General features: G+C 38.0%; 1 protein-coding gene across 1 annotated transcript in view; it reads left to right on the top strand.

Annotated features, from left to right (window-relative positions):
• nphp4 (nephronophthisis 4) overlaps window positions 1–21,752 on the top strand; it is a 346,370-nt gene that overhangs the window by 21,024 nt on the left and 303,594 nt on the right. The window lies entirely within an intron of this gene.

Below are 21,752 nucleotides of genomic sequence, written 5' to 3'. Positions count from 1 at the left end.
CTTATTCTCCTATTTAAAACTTCTTTAACCCCATTCTCCCCTCCCCCTCCTGAATTGCCCTTTATCCCTTGTCGGGCAACCGCATCTCCCCTCTCCATTTGGATTTGCGAATTCACTCGCAAACGTCAACTGATTTTGCAGTGACTGTATCTCCTACCCACCACCCAGCCCCCCCCCCCCGGAAAAGATTTCAATTTTCATATGTAACAAAGGTCACTCTTTTAATTCCCTCCTTATTCCCTCAATTCCCTTTCATTCCCTTATTAATCCTTATCTATATTCTATATATTTTCCTCTAAATACGGATACATTCATGTATACACACATATACATACACATCTACATATATCTTCTTTGGCTTGGCTTCGCGGACGAAGATTTATGGAGGGGGTAAAAAGTCCACGTCAGCTGCAGGCTCGTTTTTGGCTGACCAGTCCGATGCGGGACAGGCAGACACGATTGCAGCGGTTGCAAGGGAAAATTGGTTGGTTGGGGTTGGGTGTTGGGTTTTTCCTCCTTTGCCTTTTGTCAGTGAGGTGGGCTCTGCGGTCTTCTTCAAAGGAGGCTGCTGCCCGCCAAACTGTGAGGCGCCAAGATGCACGGTTTGAGGCGTTATCAGCCCACTGGCGGTGGTCAATGTGGCAGGCACCAAGAGATTTCTTTAGGCAGTCCTTGTACCTTTTCTTTGGTGCACCTCTGTCACGGTGGCCAGTGGAGAGCTCGCCATATAATACGATCTTGGGAAGGCGATGGTCCTCCATTCTGGAGACGTGACCCATCCAGCGCAGCTGGATCTTCAGCAGCGTGGACTCGATGCTGTCGACCTCTGCCATCTCGAGTACCTCGACGTTAGGGGTGTGAGCGCTCCAATGGATGTTGAGGATGGAGCGGAGACAACGCTGGTGGAAGCGTTCTAGGAGCCGTAGGTGGTGCCGGTAGAGGACCCATGATTCGGAGCCGAACATATATAATATATAATATATAATATATAATATATATATATACCCATATACACACATACATATAGTTCATGGTCATTTTTACTCTCATTACATGTCTTCATCTCTCTGTTTGTTTTGTAGTTGTTCTGCAAATTTTCGTGCTTCCTCTGGATCTGAGAATAGTCTGTTTTGTTGCCCTGGAATAACTATTTTAAGTACCGCTGGGTACTTTAACGTAAATTTATATCCTTTTTTCCATAAGATCGTTTTTGCTGTATTGAACTCCTTCCTCTTCTTTAGGAGTTCAAAACTTATGTCTGGATAGAAAAAAATTTTTTGACCTTTGTATTCCAGTGGCTTTTTGACTTCTCTTATTTTCTTCATTGCTTTCTCCAATATATTTTCTCTTGTATATCTTAAAAATTTTACTAAAATGGATCTTGGTTTTTGCTGCGGTTGTGGTTTCGGGGGTAATGTTCTATGTACCCTCTCTATTTCCATTTCTTCCTGTAATTCTGGTCTTCCTAGGACCCTGGGGATCCAATCTTTTATAAATTCTCTCATATTCTTGCCTTCTTCATCTTCCTTAAGGCCCACTATCTTTATATTATTTCTTCTATTATAGTTTTCCATTATATCTATCTTCTGAGCTAACAGCTCATATTCCTCTTTAACTTTTTTATTAGATTCTTCTAATTTCTCTTTTAAGTCCTCTACTTCCATTTCTACGATTATTTCTCATTTTTCCAAATTATCCACTCTTTTTCCTATCTCTGATATGACCATTTCTATTTTATTCATTTTTTCTTCTGCATTCTTAATTCTTCTTTTTATCTCATTAAATTCTTGTAATTGCCATTCTTTCACTGATTCCATATATTCTTTAAAAAAAGATATATCCATTGTATTGCCTTTCTTTTCTTCTTCGATTTCTTTCTGTCCTTCCTCTGGGTTGACCATCTGTTGTTTCTTTGTTTTCTTTTTACCCTCTTCTTTCTTGTTGTCGTTATTGTCTGTGTTCTGCACCTGCTGCTGTGTTGCAGGTGTCTCTCTCAGCTGTGGAGATCGACTCCGCGGCTGTTCCCCCCTCCCGTCAGTGTGTTTTTTTTCATGCGCATCGCGCATGCGCGGTTGCGCACTTTTACTCGGCTCTGCGAGCCATTTTTGTAGTCCCGAGCCCAGGACTTCCACTGACCTGAGGGAGCGGGCTTCTCTCTCCGCGGCAGGCCTCCTTGGACAGGTAAGGCCTTCACCTTCTTCTTCCGACGTTCTTTCTTCTTCTCTTCTTCCTGTTGTTTTCGACTTTTCTCTCTTCGCTGCCATTTTCTTCTCACCTTTATTTTTACTTTGTTTTAAATTTTAATCTTGTACCTTTGTGTTTTGTGCGTTTTTTAACATTTCCGGAGAGGGCTGGAATTCCCTGACCGGCCACTACTCCATCACATGACTCCTCTCGCATGAGTTTCCCTTAAGGAAACTATACTGGCTTTGGCTTAACCTGTCATATGCCCCCAAGTACTCCATAACCTCATCCTTTACAATTGACTCCAACGACTGATGTCAGCTAACTAGCCTATCCAAATTCTTTCTGCTGCCCACTCCATTCTTGAATGCTGGGGTTGATATCTTCAATTTTCCAGTCTTCTGGGACCATGCCAGAATCTATTGATTCCTGAAAGATCATTACCAATCCCTCTGCAATGTCTACTGCTACTTCTTTCAGGACCCAAGGGCACAATCCATCTGATCTGGGAGACTTATCTATTCTTGAACCTTTCAGGTTTCTAAGCATCTTTTGCCTTGAAATGTAACTGCACTGATACCCTTCGACATCTGGCACACTGCCAATCTCTTCCACACTGAAGACTGATGCAAAATACTCATTTAGTTCCTTTGCCATCTTGTCTCCCATTATTATTTCTCCATGATCATTTTCTTGTGGCCCTATCTCTACTCTCACCTCTCTTTCATTCTTTATATACTTGAAGAAACTTTTTGTATCCTCTTTATTATAGTACAACTCCAATTATCTGAAATGGTTGGGACCGGGCCTATTTTGGATAAACCTTTTTTGGAGAACTGGTCATTTAAAAAAAAACCCCAGTAGCAACAGAAAATCACTTGTAACAACAACAAACAACAAGATAAGACTTTTTAACCATTAAAATAATGTTCAATTCTCACCAAAAAAAAAATGCTGGCCACTTCCGATCACTAACACTTTCCCACCAATGTCCAGCTTTATGCTTGGCGCCCAAGAGTTCTGCTCCTTTCCGGGAGCCTGAGGTCTGCTGTTGATGCTGCTGGGAGCCCAACATCCCCAGTCATTTTGGCTCTGAAAAAATTTTGGATAAATTAGGATTTCTGATTTGTTTTGGATATCCTCATTTATCCGAAATAAAAAAAAAATTCAATTAACTGAGGATTTCAGAGAATCCGATTTTGAATAATTGGATTTGTACTGTATTTGCGAACCTAATTTCATACTTTATCCTTTCTCTCCTTATGAGTTTTATCATTACCTTCTTTTAAAAATGACCTAAACCTCTTATCTTCCTACAAATTTGCTATCATGTATGCCCTCTCTTTTGATTTTACGTTGGCTATGATTTCATTAGTCAGCTGCAGTTGTGACATTTTTCTATTTGAATATTTCCTCTTTTTTGGTCTGTATTTTTCTTACACCTTCCTCATTTCTTGCAGAAATTCCATCCATTGCTGCTCTGCCATCTTCCCTACTAGTTCCCCATTCCAATCTACTTTGGCCAGTTCTTCTCTTCTGCTACTGTAATTCCCTTTACCCCACTGAAATCCTGACACATCTGACTTCAGTTTCGACTTGTTGAATCTCAAATTGAACTCAATCATATTGTGATCACTGCCCCCTACTGGTTCCTTAAAACTCTCTAGTCACTTCTGGCGAATGGCACAACACCCAATCTGGAACAGTCGTTCCCTTCATGGGATCATCAACAGGCTGCTCTCTCCCAGTCTACTAGTATATTAAAATCTCCCATGACACCATAATTTTGCACTCTGACGTACCCTTTCTATTTGCCGTTGCAATTTATTGTCCACTTCGCAATACATGTGCATCGAGTTCAAAGATATTGTCAACAAAACTGGCAATTACACAGCTGTTGCTTCAGACATCCATTGCCTTCAAATGCATCATCAATCAATTTTAAACGGTTTTTATTTGTTGAAGTGTAGCTATATTGTGATGAGAACTTGGTTGCTGCTGCTAATGGCATAGTTGGCATAGCGGTTAGCGTAATGCCTTTACAGCACCAGCGATCAGGACCAGGATTTGAATCCTGGGCTCTCTGTAAGGAGTTTGTACATTCTTTCCACATCTGTGTGGGTTTTCACCGGGGACAGACATCTTCACTAAGATTTGCAGAGTCACTTCCTACTATTAAGGAGGAAAAGCAAGAACTATTAACTTTAAGTCCTCAATGAGATGTTGAAAGAGAGGAGCTGTGGATTAAAATTAGACTGAAGAAGGCTGGGTCGAAGCAAATTGTATCTTGTCAAAAAGAGTTGCAGTTTGATCTGGAAACCCAGATCTTTAATTGATGATGTTCAAGTTAATGTGGACCTTGAAGCAGCGAGTGATTTATTATTTCCTAATGTGTAATTAATTAATTTTACCCCTTAGGAGGAGTTTGGATGTTCTTCCTTACTTGCCTGAACCATTATGTGCCATATCGTGGCGGGAGCCATGACCCATATGGTGGAGGGAATTAGTGCGGTTTTATTTTAGAACTTTTTGGCATCTTTTTATATTTTTAAAGAAATATTTTTTTTGGATTATTAATGATTTTTTAAAAAATTATTATTTTTTTCTTTAGGGACAGAGATATACATGGGAGTTGGTTAGAGTTGGTGATGAGACCTGGGAGAATGGGATTGGAAGAGAATTTGATCTGGGATAATGGGTGATAAAAATAAATATTTTTTTTAGTTTTAATGTTAATAGGGTAAACAGTAAAATTAAAAGGAAAAGAAAGGAAAAGATGAAGGTTGATATTGCATTTTTACAGGAAACTCATTTGATAGAAAAATAACTTATTAAATTAAAAAGGAATTAGTTGGGTTTCATCTTTTAATTCTTAAGCAAGAGTAGTAGCCATATTAATTAAAAAAATTACCAGTAAAATTTTTGATATTATAATGGATCCTATATGTTTTGATTAATTGTTAGATTTATTCTGAAATGTGGACACTTGTGAATATTTATGCACCAAATGTAAATGATGAAGATTTTATAAAGAATACTTTTTTACTCTTGGCGGAAATGCAGGAAAAGATTTTAATAGGAGGTGATTTTAATTGTTGTCTTCATTCATTATTGGATAAATCAACTAAAATAGTAATGTTAAAGCGCCGAATGATATATTAAGAAGAAATTAAATTTAGTTGATATTTGACGAAAGTTGAATCCTAGAGAAAGAGATTATTCTTTTTACTCACATAGGCATTACTCTTATTCAAGAATAGATTTTTAAAAAATTATTGGCACAGTTACAAGAAAGGATTAGTAAAATATAAAGCAAGGATACTTTCTGATCATTCATCATTTTTATTGACATGTTCAACCTTAGAGGGAAAAATATATCATATAGATGGAGGTTTAATAATGCATTATTAAAAATAGTAGATTTTTGTGATTTTTATAAGAAAAAAAATTCAATTATTTTTAGAAGTGAATTTTAATTCAATAGATAATAGATGTATTATTTATGATGTGGTAAAAGCATATATGAGGTCAAATAATAAGTTACTGGCTAAAATTAAAAAGGAATATATAATAGAGACAAATTAATTAGAACAGGGGCGTTGTTAAATTAGAAATGGATTTACAAAATTATCCTTCTGAAGAAAAGAAAAAGCAATTAATTAAAAAAAACTTCAATATAATACTATTCAGACATACAGAACAAAAAAATTAATTCAAAGAACCAAACCGATATCATGGTTTGTTAGCATGTTAGCATGGCAATTAAAAGCAGAACAATTATCTAGAGCGATTAATGGAGTTAAAAAATCGTTTGGGACTATTATATTGTAATGGAAGATTTAAACCGTGTTTCTTACTTTTGCAGTCTTTGCTTCTGCAAGGCTGAGAACCTGCTTGTTGCATATGAATTAGTGGACACACCTAAATTCCACCATGGGGCCCAGGATGCAGTTGAATCGGAAGACATTATCTAAATTTACGCTATATGGGGCCCAGGGATGCATATGAATCAGTAGACATTATCCAACTTCCACTATGAGGCCCAGAAATGCAGTTGTCTTTTGTTGGTCGCAGACTGTCAGGAGACCTTGAAGATAATTAAATAATTTGTTCAGAGAGATAAAATCTGAAGTAAACAACTTTTGGGTAATATAAGCCATGGTCCCACTGCTGAAGTTTGAGACTCTCCAAGAGGTGGCAACATCTCTCAGCAAGAAGAAGAACTTCAAGTTTCCAACCAACGTCCCGGTCCGGGGAGGTGGAGAAGCTGCTACTGGCGCCCAGACAACCTACTACAAATATGCAGTCATCGCCTCGCTTTGGCAGTTGGGACCAGTCCAGGCATTGATAAGTATAATTGGGAAGGGCTTGCATGTTGTAGTGTGAATTCAGCTTTAGATTTAGTAATAAAGACTTGTATAAACTGAACTGCTCTCGGTGTCTGTGTCTATTTTCTTTCGGTAGCTCAAAAACTGTGACCAATCTAAAATGAACAAAAATGAGAGGTATAGGTTTAGAAAAGAAAAAGCAATTAATTAAAAAAACTTCAATATAATACTATTCAGACATTCAGAACAAAAAATTAATTCAAAGAACCAAACCGATATCACGGTTTGTTAGCATGTTAGCATGGCAATTGAAAGCAGAACAATCATCTAGAGTGATTAATGGAGTTAAAAAATCTTTTGGGACTATTACATAAAAACCACAAGAAATAAATGATGTTTTTAAGGAATTTTTATTCTGAATTGTATCATTCTGAATTGGTACATGACAAAAATAAGATTGATAGGTTTTTATCTCAAATTACTTTACCTAGATTGAATGATAGGGAACAGAAGGATTTGAATGTATTATTTCTGGCAAGGGAAATTAGTGAGGTAATGAGTTAATTGCAAAATAATAAATTGCTAGGAGAAGATGGATTTCCAGTAGAATTTTAGAAGAAATTTAAAGATATTTTATACCTCTATTTAAAAAGGAGAGTGTCAATGGAACCAGTACCTTATAGACTAATTTTATTAATAAATGGTGATTATAAAATATTAGCAAATAGATTGGAAAAGTATTTACCAAAATTAATACATATAGATCAAACTGGATTTGTTAAGGGTCAGAAATCTGCAAATAATGTAGTGAAGCTTATTGGTTTGATACATTTGGTTCCAAAAAGGGAGGCCTGAGTGTGGCAATGACTTTGGATGCTGAAAAGTTATTTTATAGATTAGAATGGGATTCCTTCTTTAAAGTTCTAGAAAAATGTAGATTGAGTTCAATATTTGTAGATTAGGTTAAAATGTTGTATAACAAAACCTATTGCAAAAGTAGTGACTAATTGACAGATTTCAACATTTTTTAATTAATGAGATCAAGTAGACAAGCTCACCAGCTTTATTTATTTTAGCAATAGGACTGTTAGCTGAATTAATAAAACAGGATTCAAAGATTATGGGTATTAAGGTGAATCACGAAGAAGATGAAATAAATTTATTTGCAGCTGTTTTGATTTATTTAACAGATCCTTTAAATTCTTTGCAACAAATTAAAATGAGAATAAAAGAATATGGAGACATATTGGGTTATAGAATTAATTGGGGGAAAAAAATAAAATTATGTCTTTAGTTAATGGGGATTATGAGAAATGTAAGGAAATAATTGAATTTAGATGACCAGATCTTAGAATAAATTGTTTAGCTGTTCATGTGGAATCAGAGTTGACAAAATTATTTACATTAAATTATTGATCTTTATTAAAGAAAATTAAAGAGGATTTGGAAAGATGAACTGTGTTACCTATTACTTTGATGGGTAGAGTAAATTGTGTTAAGATCAATGTTTTTCCTTGAATTCAATATTTATTTCAATCAATTCCAATTTAAATCTCTCTTCCCCCCCCTCCCCCCCAAATTTTGAGGAATTAAATGTCTGTGTTATAAAATTTTATGGAAAAGGAAAAAAGGAAAATGTCTAGGGCTTCTTTTGAGAAATTGATGTTAAAATGTGATTTAGGAGGTTTACGGCTCCCAATTTTATGAATTATTATAAACCAGCACAGTTGAGTTTCATTAATGTAATGTATGCTTAAATAATGTTCTAGCATGGGTGAATATAGAACTTGATAAAATAGGAGAAATAGATTCACATTATTTTATTTATAAATGGAATGCAATATTGTTAATAGCAAGTAGAGAAACACCGATACTGAAACAGTTAATTGAACTTTGGAATAAAGTTGATAAAGAGATCGGAGGAAAAGGTTTAATATCTGGAAGAACACCTCTATTTCAAAATAAATATATTCAATTTTCTATGAAAAATATTTTTTTTAAAAATTGGCAAAATTGTGGTTATAAGAAAATTAAAAATTATTTAATTAAAAAAGCCGGGAAATTTATTACTTTTAGTAGAATGAAGGAAAGTTTTAAGATATTGTAAAATATAAAATGTTGTTATGATCAAATTAAGAGATTTTTTGTGAGAAGATTTAGTATTATCAGCAGAGACAGAAGCAGAATTATTATGTACTAGAGATGTAAATAAATTTATTTTAGAGATATATAAATTATTACAAAAGAAGGCTTGAAAAGGAGTTCATAAATCAAGACATAAATGGGAGGTAGATTTAAATAAGCAAATATATGAATGTAGATGGATTCAGATATGTAGAGAAAGTATGTTCAATAAATGTGATGCAGGACAATAAATAAATAAATATTTCTTAGTTCAATCTAATTTTATTCATTAGTTATATTTAACACCACAAAAGTTGCAGCATATGAACTGTACTAGTTCAGATTTAAGTTTTAGATGTGGACAAGATGTTGGTACTTTTTTTGCGTTCAACTTGGCAGTATTCCACAATTAAATCTTTTTGGCTTCAAATGGGTAGTTCATTAGAACGAATAACTGGAGCAAAATTCCCACAGGATCCAATGTTATTTTTACTTGGAGATATTAGCGATATTAAACCTAAATTAAAACTGAATATGTATCAAATAAAATTTGTTCCAATTGCTTTGGCAATAGCTAGAATATATATTGCTATAACTTGGAAGTCTGATATTTGGGAATGGATAGATGGCATGCGGAAGTTTGGATTGTATTCTACTTGAGAAAATTACTTGTAATTTAAGAGATAAATATACATTTTGGAAAATATGGAGGTCATATTTAAAAACTTTTGGTATTAAAATTTAAATAAGTCTCAAGCATTCCCTTTCTTTTATAGATCTCTATACATTGGAAAGTGAAGTACTCCTCGGGTTTTTTTCTTTTTTTCAGTTTGTAGGGGGAGGGGGTGGGGATGATAGGAGGTTTTCCTTTTTAAATTTTTTTTACTGTTAAAAGCGATATAAAATATTACATGTATTTGGATTAAGTTTGAAATATTGTAATATGCTTGCTAAGTAGTTTTATTTTAAATAAAGTTTTAAAAAAGGAGTTTAAAAGTTAAGACTAGAATTTAAGAGTTAGAAATAAAATTAGTATTTTAAAATTAAACACTGGTTCATTGTTATGTGCAGTTCGTAACAATGGTCTGAAATGGTCTGTTACTGAGCTGTATGTCTAAATTTAAATTTATAATTGATACAGGAGGTTACCAAATAGATTCTTCTTTATTTAATATGTTTAACACTTTGCCAACTGTTCAATTGGATAATTCTGGTTAACATAAACCCAATAAAAGTGGTGCTGACTCCCTTACACTCTTATGTTTGTCTGTCATCTTATTCAATAGGTCTGCAACCTTCAGAGAGACTTTTTATTTTACTGACCTCCTTTCCCAATCTTTGGTTTCATTATAAATATTATCTCCATAACTTTAATCTTTAATCATTGCTAAACAAGGCTGCTTTAAATATTATGAATTTTGTAAAAGTGTAAACATAGGTAATTTTATGTCTCTAATGTTTTTCATGAAGTACATGAAAAACAACTCTCAATTGTCATAGATAAAAACTATTTGTTTTGGAGTTTGATCCTGATTTCCTGAGATGCAAGAATGAAAATATGCTTATAGATCTTTTATTTTGTATCAGCAGATGGTGCTGCAGGACTTTGTACTGTACACTGTACTGTTTGAGAGCACAGGAACCCCAGATTGAGATTACTCTTCATGAAATCAAGTTTAATTATCGTCTGATTGCACAATTACAATCCGATGAAACAGTGTTCTCTGGTCCTTGGTGCAAAGCACGCAGACCCACAACCAGACAGAATATGCATACAGACAAGCAATGCGTATGCAGGACAAGTAATTAAATATGGTTTTGATCTTAAATTTAGAAAAAAATAGATATGTATTCAAGGATTCAAATATTAAATTCTAAAAGACATGGCACTCATTTATGAAATACTAACATAATCTTAAGATTTAGTGCTGTTCTGTAATCTTGGTGCTGTATTGCCCCTCTCCAAGGTGTTACTTGATTCAATTTTCAATGTTGCTTATATGAAGGGGTTTTGAAATTTAAATTTTTTTGTTGTTGTCATGCTCTATTTTGTTATTAAGAATGTGCTCTTGATTCTTTAATTATTATTGTAATCTTTTTTTCTAATTTTGCACATAGTATAATTGTACCATTCTATTGTTTATACTTTAAATATCAATAAAATAATTTAAAAGGTAATTAGTAGACTCTCAGATGGGTAGTGTGAGCAGTTCCTTTGGTCGTTCAGCATTCTCTATTGGAAGAAGCTGTTCCTCATCTTGGTAGAGTTGGCTCTGATACTTCTGTATCTCTTTGCTGATGGGAGTAGGATGCTGTGTATAGGGTTGAAGGGGTCCTCAATGATTTTGTGCGCCCTCTTCAGTCATCCAACACAGAAGATCACGTCGATTGGTTTGGGGTGGGTGGTGGCGGGAGACTCGAGTGATCCTCTCTCCCATTCTTGTAGTTCTGTGGATTAACTTCTGATCCATTTCTCCGCAGCCACCGTATCATACTGTGATGGAGCCAGCCAGGATGCTCTCAATAGAGCTCCTGTAGAAGGTTGACCTGATGCTTCAGTCTTTCCAGGAAGTGCAGTTGATTTTTGCACTTTCCTGACAAGTGAGGCGTTAAGAGTCCATAATGGGTCACTAGTGAAGTGAACTCCAAGGAACTTGGTGCTCTCCACTCTCTCCACTATAGAGTTATTGATGTGTAGGGGAGGGTGCTCACTCTTGGTCATTCTGAAGTTCAAGATCATCCCCTTGGTCTTGTCCAGTTTGAGATTCGGGTTGTTTCTCTTACACCATGTCACAAGATTTTTTTACATCTTCCATGTCGTGCGTCTCATCGTTATTTGCTGATGATCTAAAAATTCGGAGATGGATCTGGTGTTGCAGTCGTGGGTCAGTAGTGTGAACTGACCATGGGCTGAGCACATGGCTACTGATCCGGTCAGACTGGTCTTTCTGTTGAGAAGTCCAGAATCCTGTTACAGAGAGGGGTGTTGAATATCAACAAGGACAATGTTTCCACCAGCTCTGGGGAATGATCGTATTAAAAGACGAGCTGAAGTAGATGAATGGCTATAGCATTGTCGGAATGGTTTCTTCTATAGGTCAATTGAAATGGGTCCGGCATCTCTGAGGGGTGTGCTTTGATGCGTTCCATCACCAGATTAATAATGGTGGCGTCATTGCCACAGGCCGGTAGTCATTGAGGCCTTTTATTGTCAACCTCTTTAGTACCGGAATGATGGTGTCTGTCTTGAAACCTGTGGGACGATGCACTGCTGCAGTGAGGCGTTGAAGATGTGAGTGAGTCACAGAATGATACAGCACAGAAACAGACCCTGGTGCCCATGAGTTTTCAACAATCATCGTTAATGCCAATTTTAAAATTCTCATAACACTCCCTCTCCCGCAGTGTTGTGTGGGAAGAGAAACAAGTATGATGGGTACAAAGAGCAAAGTCTGAGCACAGGAAGGATCTTTATTAAACACACACACAAGGGGATTGCAACAGGTATTACACATACTAGTACTCTCAATCACACAACACAATATAATCAGTCAAATTGGACTGAACACTACTAATACCAGCAACTGCGTACAGACTTCTTTATTTTTTTTTCTTTTTTTTTACTGTTCGACCTGCTGAGTTTCTCCAGCAGTGTGTTTTTACAACAAATCCTGATCTTGTGATCCTCACAGACCAGAAGGCCCCTGTGTACAGACTTACAAGCACAGTACAACCCAGTCACATTGGTCTTAACACTACTGTTACCAGCAACTGTAGACCTATAACAACTAAGGATTACTATAAGCTACCTGCTGTTCCTTGTCTAATGTGGGTATGGCTCCAATGTTATAATGCACTAATGTAGAACAACCCTGATCTCAATGTAGTGCATAGCTTACCAACAACTCCTCCAGCATTGTCCATAGTTTGCAACCTGGAGAGGAGCAGGGTTCGTCTCAGGACTTTATATTACAGGAACCTTTACATTGTCTATTTGTGGTGACAATGGGTGATAAATCGTCACACGTTTCCTTTGTAGTCACAAATTGACTTTATCTGGAGTGGAGCAATTTTGTGCACATATCTAGACATCTCAGCAATTATCAAGAAGCTCAACTACTGCCTTTTTGACAGGAATTTTATTTGTTTTTTAAAATCAATTTTCTGGCATCAATCTCTCCTGATGATATCAATTGAAATGCAACACCCAGAAATTGTCTGCAATGAGATTTTCAATCTTACTTGTCTGAAAGAAAGAAGATTTTTGTTTTCTCAGAAAACAATCAGGTCTTACTAATCATTGCTATAGAAAGGTCAACATCCAAACTGCATTATTTGTTCTCAAAACCTCTGAGTTTATTATCTCATACAACATCTGGGTCTCGACTGTTGTGCCCATGGATGTCAGAATCAATCTCAACTTTACTTTTTCTTCAGACCTTCCACTTTGTACTTATAACAACAAGGAAGTTTACCCAGATTTCCATGCTACAGAAATGAAGCCTTCACTCATCTTTCTTTCACTTCCACATTCAACAAGGTAGAGCAGGGATAGGCAATCTTTTTTTAAAAACTCACATTCCACTTAAGTATTCCCTCTGTGATTAGCAAGGGATTGCTTAAGGTGATATGTTGGTGGAAAGAAAAAGTTTTTAAACCATTGTTTTAATCATACCTAATTGACTCGTTATGTGCACAGGTTCATAACTCCAAATGAAATGGGCCAGTGACAATTTTTCTCAAAACAAAATATTTTAGTAACAATTGGGTCCAAAGCAGTGGTTCTAAACCAGGGGTGTCAAACTCAAATTCACGGAGGGCCAAAATTAAAAACTTGGACTAAGTCGAGGGCCGAACTAAATATTTATTGAAAATTTTCAACAACATCTGCATGTTTTCTCTTCTTTCAACATATGTAATGTAAAACTTTAGGATATAACTTTAGGAGGATAATGTTACAGGTCAGGAGTAGGTAGCTCAAGTTCACCCTTTGCTTGACCTGAGGGAAACCTATTTGGTCCCTGTGGAGATGTAGTCAGCATTCACTGGCTGTGTCCATTTTGGCCTGCATCAGGACTCAGCATTTCCTGCTCACTCCTCAGGCCCTAGGCCTCTATTCACCCTCGACCCACCATCCCTCTACCTGACCAGTCCTTTACCCAACCTCTACTCACCCCTCACTCCACTCGCTCTGCCTCTACCCACCCCATCCTATACACGCCCCTCTACTGCCTCTCCCCTCAACCTGTTCCTCCCTCTACCCGTCTCTCACCCTCTAATCACCCCTCCCCTACTCGCCCTGCCCCTCCCCTTTTACCTCTTCCCTATCCACCCCTCCTTCTACTCATCCCTCCCTCTAACTTGCCCCTTGCATCACCATAACTTCACCTGCCCATTACTCCTCACCTACACCCTCTGCCCACCCCTGCTTACCCACCCACTCAGGCCCAGCGCACTGCCGATCAGCCTTTGCGGAACAGCGGGGGCCGAGCACAGCCTGCCATGTCCGTCGCGCCGACAGGCAATCACAGGCGCTCGCCCATCCGCCGCACCGGTCGACAGGTGGGAGAAGTGACTGCTTGTGCGGTGAGCCTTCCAACTGGCTTGCCGGTTGATGACATCGACAGACTTCTCGTGTTACAATTTCTCGTGTTACAATGGGGAAGGATGTGCAATGAAGGGGGAGGATGGTGGGGGTGACATTACCAAAAAACAGCATCGGCTCTCGCTGCAGGGCGGGTCACCTCTTAATACATTTTTGAAATGATCTTGCGGGCTAAATATAATTATATCGCGGGCCTAATTTGGCCCGCGGGCCAGAGTTTGACATGTGTGCTCTAAACCTTCCCTTTCCCCCTCACATACCACTTTAAGTAATCCCTTACTAATCTCAGAGCATTTATGGCATAGGGATTACTTAAAATGAAATGTGAGTTTTAAAGCCCCTGAGATAGAGCAAGCATGGCCTTTGCGTGGATTATTTGACCAAACTTCAGATATAAAGGGACCTTGTGGCAACCTTCATGACCACCTTACACAAAGAACATGCATTCTTTGGGCTCCCTTACGCAAACCTATCGCACTTGGGAGCATTCTTCCACCTCTTTTATGTTCATTCACTCAAAAGCAACCAGTAATTGAAAGAGTGTAATTATAATGCAGTTTGTCTGTAAGAATTGGCTGAAGAAGTCACACATTCATGGTTAAATTACAACCAATGTGTGAATTTGCAACACATCAATAAGGAATGCTATTAAATTTTTAAAATTAAATTTAGACGTATAGCACGGCAATAGGCCCTGTCGGCCCACGAACCTGTGCTGTCCAATTACACCCAATAGACCTACAACCCCCAGTACGTTTTAAAGGATGGGAGGAAATGGAGTCCCCAAGAAAAACCCACGCAGATATGGGGAGAACATACAAACTCTATTTATAGACAGTGTGGGATTTGAACCCCGGTCCTGATTGCTGGCTCTGTGAAAGCATTGCACTATCTGCTACACTAACCGTGCCATGCTCCACGCTAACTGACCCACTATGTAGAAATTGAAGGTAAAGAAATTCAAAAGGTGTAACACGGGGACACCTGACAATGCTGTTTTGTGAACATCACAAAACGTGTAGATGTCTTAAAGTGACCTCTCATAAGACATAGAAGCAGATATATGCTATTCAGTCCATCGAGTCTGCCCTGCCATTTAATCATGAGCAGATCAATTTGTCCACTCAGCGCCACTGCCTGCCCTTCTCCCCTTATCCTTTGATGCACTGGCTAATCAATAATCTATCAATCTCTGACTTAAATGCACCCAATGACTGGCCTCCACAACCGCTTGTGGCAACAAATTCCACAGATTTACTACCCTCAGGGTAAAGAAATTCCTCAACGTTTCTGTTCTAAATGAATGCCCTTCAATCCTGAGGTTGTGCCCCCTTGTCCTTGACTCTCCTATCATGGGAAACAACCCTTCCACATCTACTCCATACATGGCTTTGAGCATTCAAAATGTTTCATTGATATCCCCAATCATTCTTTTAAATCTCAGCATGTGCAGGCCAAGAGTTGTCAAACACTCCTCTTGTGATAATTCTTTCATTCCCAGACTCATCCTTGTGAACCTCCTCTGAACACTCTCCAACTTTGAATCCCACTGAGAGGTTGCAGAGCAACTTCAAGCTCAGTGAATGCAATGCTTCAACTTCAGAACAGTAAATTGCACAGAAACCTCAAAAATGTTTCATTTATATTTAAAATACACAAATTATTTTTGGTGATATCTGCTATCTGCCATATAGCCACACTGTTACAATTTTATACTACATACCATATTTTCCATATCAACACGGTTTATTTTTAAGATTGAATTCTGAATGGGAAAATGAGTTATTTTTCTCTATTAGCTAAGTGCACTTGATAATCTATTGATTTACTGGCTTTGGCAGGCATTATGTTTACATGATTGGACATATTGCATTGGTGGGCAACATTTGTATGTTCATTTAGTTTCAAGCTGGGTGATCGTTTTCTCTTACTGGAGAGTACAACTTAGTATCTCAAGATAAGTGGTCAGATATTTAGGACTGAAATGAGAGGATATTTCTGTTTTAAGATTAATTTTTTGTAATAGTACAGAACATTTAATATTACACAAAATTGCTTTCTGCCTGCCTTAAAAGGCAGCAAAGGTTGCCATTAGTAAGAGAGAAAGAGAAGCAAGAGCGTCCCTTCAGAGTTACTCAGGAAAATTTTTGCTCCGGTGGCAGTGTAAAAATGTTGGGTTGGAATTTTTTTAATATAAATTCTCTTACCCCTACACATTTTTACGGACCGACTGCAGTGTAAATTGGCCGCAGCCACACTGTAAGAAATAGGTTTAATGAATATGACGTTCCCTCTCTGACAAACTCTGCAACGCAGGAAGGCTGTGTAATAGTGCCCTAAAAGTGCCCTTGTGTAAATGACCACATCAGGATGCAGAGGAGGTAAGTATGCTTTTTTTGGGAATAATTCTGAATTTTCTGTGTAGAAATGTAGAAAAGATATCCATTTGATCAATCAGTAACTCGAGCTCCAGATCTAATAGGATCAGGAAGTCTTCATGTGCCCGAGGCCCTTTGGGAGCCCTTCTTGTCTTTAGCACATACTCGAATCCTGATTCTGATAACCTGTTTACCACGAGCCAGTGTCCAACAGGCTGTGTGGGTCCCCTGACCACGTCACTAGCAGCCTGTGTGGATCTCTCAGCCACTGAACCTTTCGCTGGTCCGCTGCTGTGGTCACTGTCCTCTAGGATCATCTCCTTCACAGTATGGGGTTGTTTTCCCCATTTCTGGTGCCCTGCGTTGATCCAGTATTCCCTGGTGGCTGCACTCTTTGTGGCCGCTGCTGAAAACAGACACTGCGTCTTGGGCATAAAATCGTGGTTGCAGGATTTTTGTTTATAAACACCATCGGCTCATTTTACAGGCCATTTAATGCCTGCACAAGTCATTGGCAATACAAAATTTGGGGATAGGGCAGAAAATAGATGAGGCTAATCCTTTCTTTTTATTGAATTTAACATATAAATCCTACATACAAAGTCTTCTAATATAACAAACAACAGGTCATATATACATATCACAAATTGAATAGAAATGTAAATGGAAAACCTATTTATTTAAAATATTAAATTCTATCAATATGGTAATTAACCGTCTATCTCTCTCTCTCAAAAGATATTCAAAAATAGTTCTGGACAGAAAATAAATAAACAATCCCTTTATTTAAACAAAGGGTAAATTGTGTCTTATTTAATGATATGATCTATGACCATATTTAAACACATATTTGACAAGTTAATCTTTAAAAAAAAAAGAAAAAGAAAACAAAAGAAAAAATTAAATCTAATCTAACCCCTCAAATGGATCGAATAGCGACCTTCAGACACAAGACGAAAATATCTTTGGAGTATCCAGACTTCTTAAATCTTCCAATTATGATAGTAATCTATGAATTGGCGCCACAATCTTGTCAAATTAAAACTTTCTATCTATAATCTACTTTCTCCAAATTTAAATTGGCCATAGCCTCATGTAACCACTGGGCATGAGTAGGTGAAGAGCCATCTTTCCATTTATTAAAATTGCTTGTCTGGGTATCAATGAGGTAAAAGCTAAAACTTTCTCTTGGGTTGTAGACTGAGGCATAGACTGAGTTCACGAGAAAAAACAAACAAAGCAATTAAAGGGCATGGTTCTATTTTGATCTTAAAAATGGTTGATAAAGTTTGGAACATATTTTTCCAAAATTTTCCTAAATTGGGGCACTCCCAAAACATATGAATCAATGAAGCTTCAAAATTTTTACACTTATTACATAGTGGATCAACATGTGCATAATGCTTTATCCTAGAATGGAATGGAAACCTGGGGTGGGGAACGGTTCTGTGGCTGACCCTGCTTTTTTTTCTATTTCCATATATTCACATAATATGCTAAGAGGAAATATTTGCATCTGTGCTGATGGCTAATATGTGAGCTGATGTATTCTGTATATACTGATGTATACTGTAGATGTGCTTACTGAAACATAATGTGTGTATATCCGTGGATTGAACTATTTGACTTTGGGAGACAGCAAATGGTGCACCAATGAGTAAGTATTCTATTTTCTGATTTCAGGACAGAGCAGACACCAAGTGGATCAAATTAAACTTTTAAAAAAGATCACTTGTCAGGTATTGGGGAAAATAGAAGTCCTGCCTGCCTGTGCTTATGGAATTTGTGCACAGCAGTCACCATCTGGGTTTTCATCTTTCAATCGCATTGTTGGATAGCAGTCACCATCTGGGTTTTCATCTTTCAATCTCATTGTTGGATATTGCACTGCTTTCAATTATTTCACCTTGAGGCCTCCAAAGAGTGCATTGTATTCGTGCTTCTGAGTGATTGTCCAGTTCACATCAACTTGCAAAAATGGTTTGAAAGAAAATTATTTTAAAAATATTACAAAATAGAGCACCATCTTGCACGGTAATAGCTTAGCATATCCTATGCTGCTTCAGTGGTTATTGTCAACTAGTCTCAATATACATTTTAAAAGATGTTTTGGGAAAAAATGCGACAGAAGCTTCATGGTCACAGGAGTTTTTCCTTCCATTGATTATTTGGTGTTTGCAGATCCAGTGATTTCTAATGAATGGAGTTGAATATGCCTCCATTCAACATTGGAGGAGTAATTATTTTCAAATACAATGAAATGTTTCTGTTTTGCCTCCATGTACCATAATGCTACTATGAATGGATAATTTGTCATGTAGACTTGCTGCCAATATAATAGTGTAAAATGCAAGAATATTCTTGTGCTGAGGTGTAAATTCTCTACCATTAAATGGTTTTTATAAATATCACATGAAGGTGTGGAAGTATTTGGGTGAAAGGATGAGAATTTCACTCTTCATACTAAATGCATCATACTAAAATTGTAATCACACTTATGTCAAAATTTTGCAAATTGGGATGCCAGCAGTCTTTTTGTTTCTTTCCCTCTTTGAGTTCATTTTAGATTGCCTACTTGTGCACCATAGTTATTTAGTCTCCAGTTTGTTGCTTTCTTTTTTCCTTTTTAGTGGAGAAGGACCTTTTCTTTGTTCTGACCCTCTTACAGAAAATAATTCAACCAAAGGCAGTGACTATTTGTTGATAGAAAATTTAATGAGAATATTTGATTATTACATTTAATTGAATGAAACAGCAACATGGTGCAATCTGTTTATCAAACAAGTATCTTAATTCTTTCATGTGAAATTAATTATTGATTATCAGCTTACAGCTAGAAGATCAAAGTTGGACATGGATTAAGTAATTTGGTACTGCTGAATCTGTCAAAATCTCTGCAGATTTCTTCTGACATCATTCAAAACATTTCTGTACAACCCTACTGCTTAAACTTTACTAATTATTCATTCAAAACATGGTGAAGTTGAGATAAATCTTGTGTAATAAAGAGGGATCTGGTTCTGGGTGAGCTCCATGATGTCTTGACTATTGTATGCTATAGAATTTTATATCTGAAAGCCATTCACTGGGCTGTCAGGAGCTTTCTTTTTACCTGTCACTTCAATTCTTCATCTCACTCCAGTGGTGACCTGTTGTCTATGTCCTGCTGGACTGCTGTAATGAGTCTGAAGATGAGCAGCCCATCTTTCTGTGCGCATTGCAACCTTCCAGAATCAATTTTACAACACGGGTTAACTTAATTTCTTGTTTTGCATCAGAACTGGCTATTTCTGCTGTTGGTAATTAATTTGTGATATTGGTTCAGTTTTCCCCTTTCCAATAGTGCACCCTGACCTGTCCTACATCCCAATATTTTGCACCTTTTTATGCTTCATTGTGGCTCTTCACATAGCCCTGGTTCACTGGACAGCAGCCATATTGACATCAGGCTGCTTTTCATCGATTATACCTCAGCTTTCAACATCATCATCCCCTCAGCAAGCTTCAAAACCTGAGCCTCTGTACCTCCCTCTGCAAATGGATCCTTGACTTCCTCATTGGAAAACCAGAGTCAGTGTGGATCTGTTACAGAATCTCCTCACTGACAATCAACATAGGTGCACCTCAGGGATGTGTGCAAAGCTCACTGCTGTACCCCTCAATGCCCATGACTGTGAGGCTAGATCCAGTTCAAATGCCATCTCCAAATTTGTCGATGACACCACTGTTGCCAACAGAGTCAAAGGTAGCAATGAGGAAGTGGACAGGAGTGACAACAACCTTGCACTCAACATCATTAAAACGAAGGAATTGATTGTGGACTTCAGGAAGGGAAAGCCAGGAGAAGACAAACCAGTCCTCGTTGAGGGGCCAGCAGTGGAAAGGGTCAGAAACTTCAAATTCCTGAATGTCAACATCTGAAGACTTATTCTGGGACCATTATGTCAATGCAATCATGAAGAAGCCACACTAGGAGTTTGAGAAAAAGATTTGATATGTCAACAAAGATTCCTGTAAAATTTCTACAGTTATATCACGGTGGGCATTCTGCCTGGTTGCATCACTGTTCTGGAGTTGACGATGCACAGGACAGGATCAGGCCACAGAGGGTTGTAAACTCAGCCAGCACCATTATGGGCATTAGTCTTCACTGCATTAAGGACATCTTTAAAAGGTGCAGTCTCAAGAAAAAGAAAAATCATCATCAGTATTAGCCTCACCACCCAGGCCATGCCCTTTTCTCACTGCCACCATCAGGAAGGAGGTACAAGAGCCTGAAGACACACACTCATTATTACAAAAACAGCTTCTTCCCCTCTGCTACAGGTGCCTAGCCCTTAATCCGGGATCGTTGGGATCAGACACCTGCTGTTGTGCGGAATCTTCCGGATTTTGGAATCATTTTGATTTCTGTCCCTTTAAGCCAGCCCAAGTCGTGTTGCTGCATCTACCCCCCTACCTGAGTCACACTCCCTCCCTCCCCCCCACCTACCCGAGTCGCGCTGCCGTCTCTCCTCCCTCGCCCAACCGAATTGCACTTCCTCTCTCCTCCCCTCGCCCACCCGAGTCGCACTGCTGTCTATCCTCCCCGCCTGCCTGAGTTGCGCTGCCTGCTTCCCACACCCCAACCTTGCTCAGCCGAGTCGCGCTGACGTCTCTCTCTCTCTCTCTCTCTCTCTCACTCCCCCGTTGTACCAGCGGCATAATGGCCATCATGGTGAATAATTGGTAGCGATGATGGCCATTGAGGCACTGTTGCTGGGCTGACTGAAAGTGCCACGACTCTGGACACGTGTCAGCATGGGCCATTCGGAAGTGCTTATAAAGTAGTGGAACGCGATGGGATACACAGGAGTTAAGCTAGGGACGCGTTGGATCATGTTTGGTGCCAAACCATCTTTGATGAGCAGATGTCATCTACATGGTTTTCAGAGGTTGCCGGTTTTCAGAATTCTGGATAAAAGGTGAGGCACCTATATCAGATGTTTGAGCAGACAATGAACCAACATACTCATTTATTAAAAACTTTCATTTCCAGAATTGTAATTTATAGTAAATTTCCACTTTAATCCTGCTGTTGCTGCAAAACAACAAATTTCATGATGTATTCATGACATTAAACCTGATTCTGAT

This window comes from Narcine bancroftii, chromosome 2, assembly GCF_036971445.1.
Source record: "Narcine bancroftii isolate sNarBan1 chromosome 2, sNarBan1.hap1, whole genome shotgun sequence".
Lineage (NCBI taxonomy): Eukaryota > Metazoa > Chordata > Chondrichthyes > Torpediniformes > Narcinidae > Narcine > Narcine bancroftii.
This window is presented reverse-complemented; position numbering and strand designations above follow the sequence as displayed.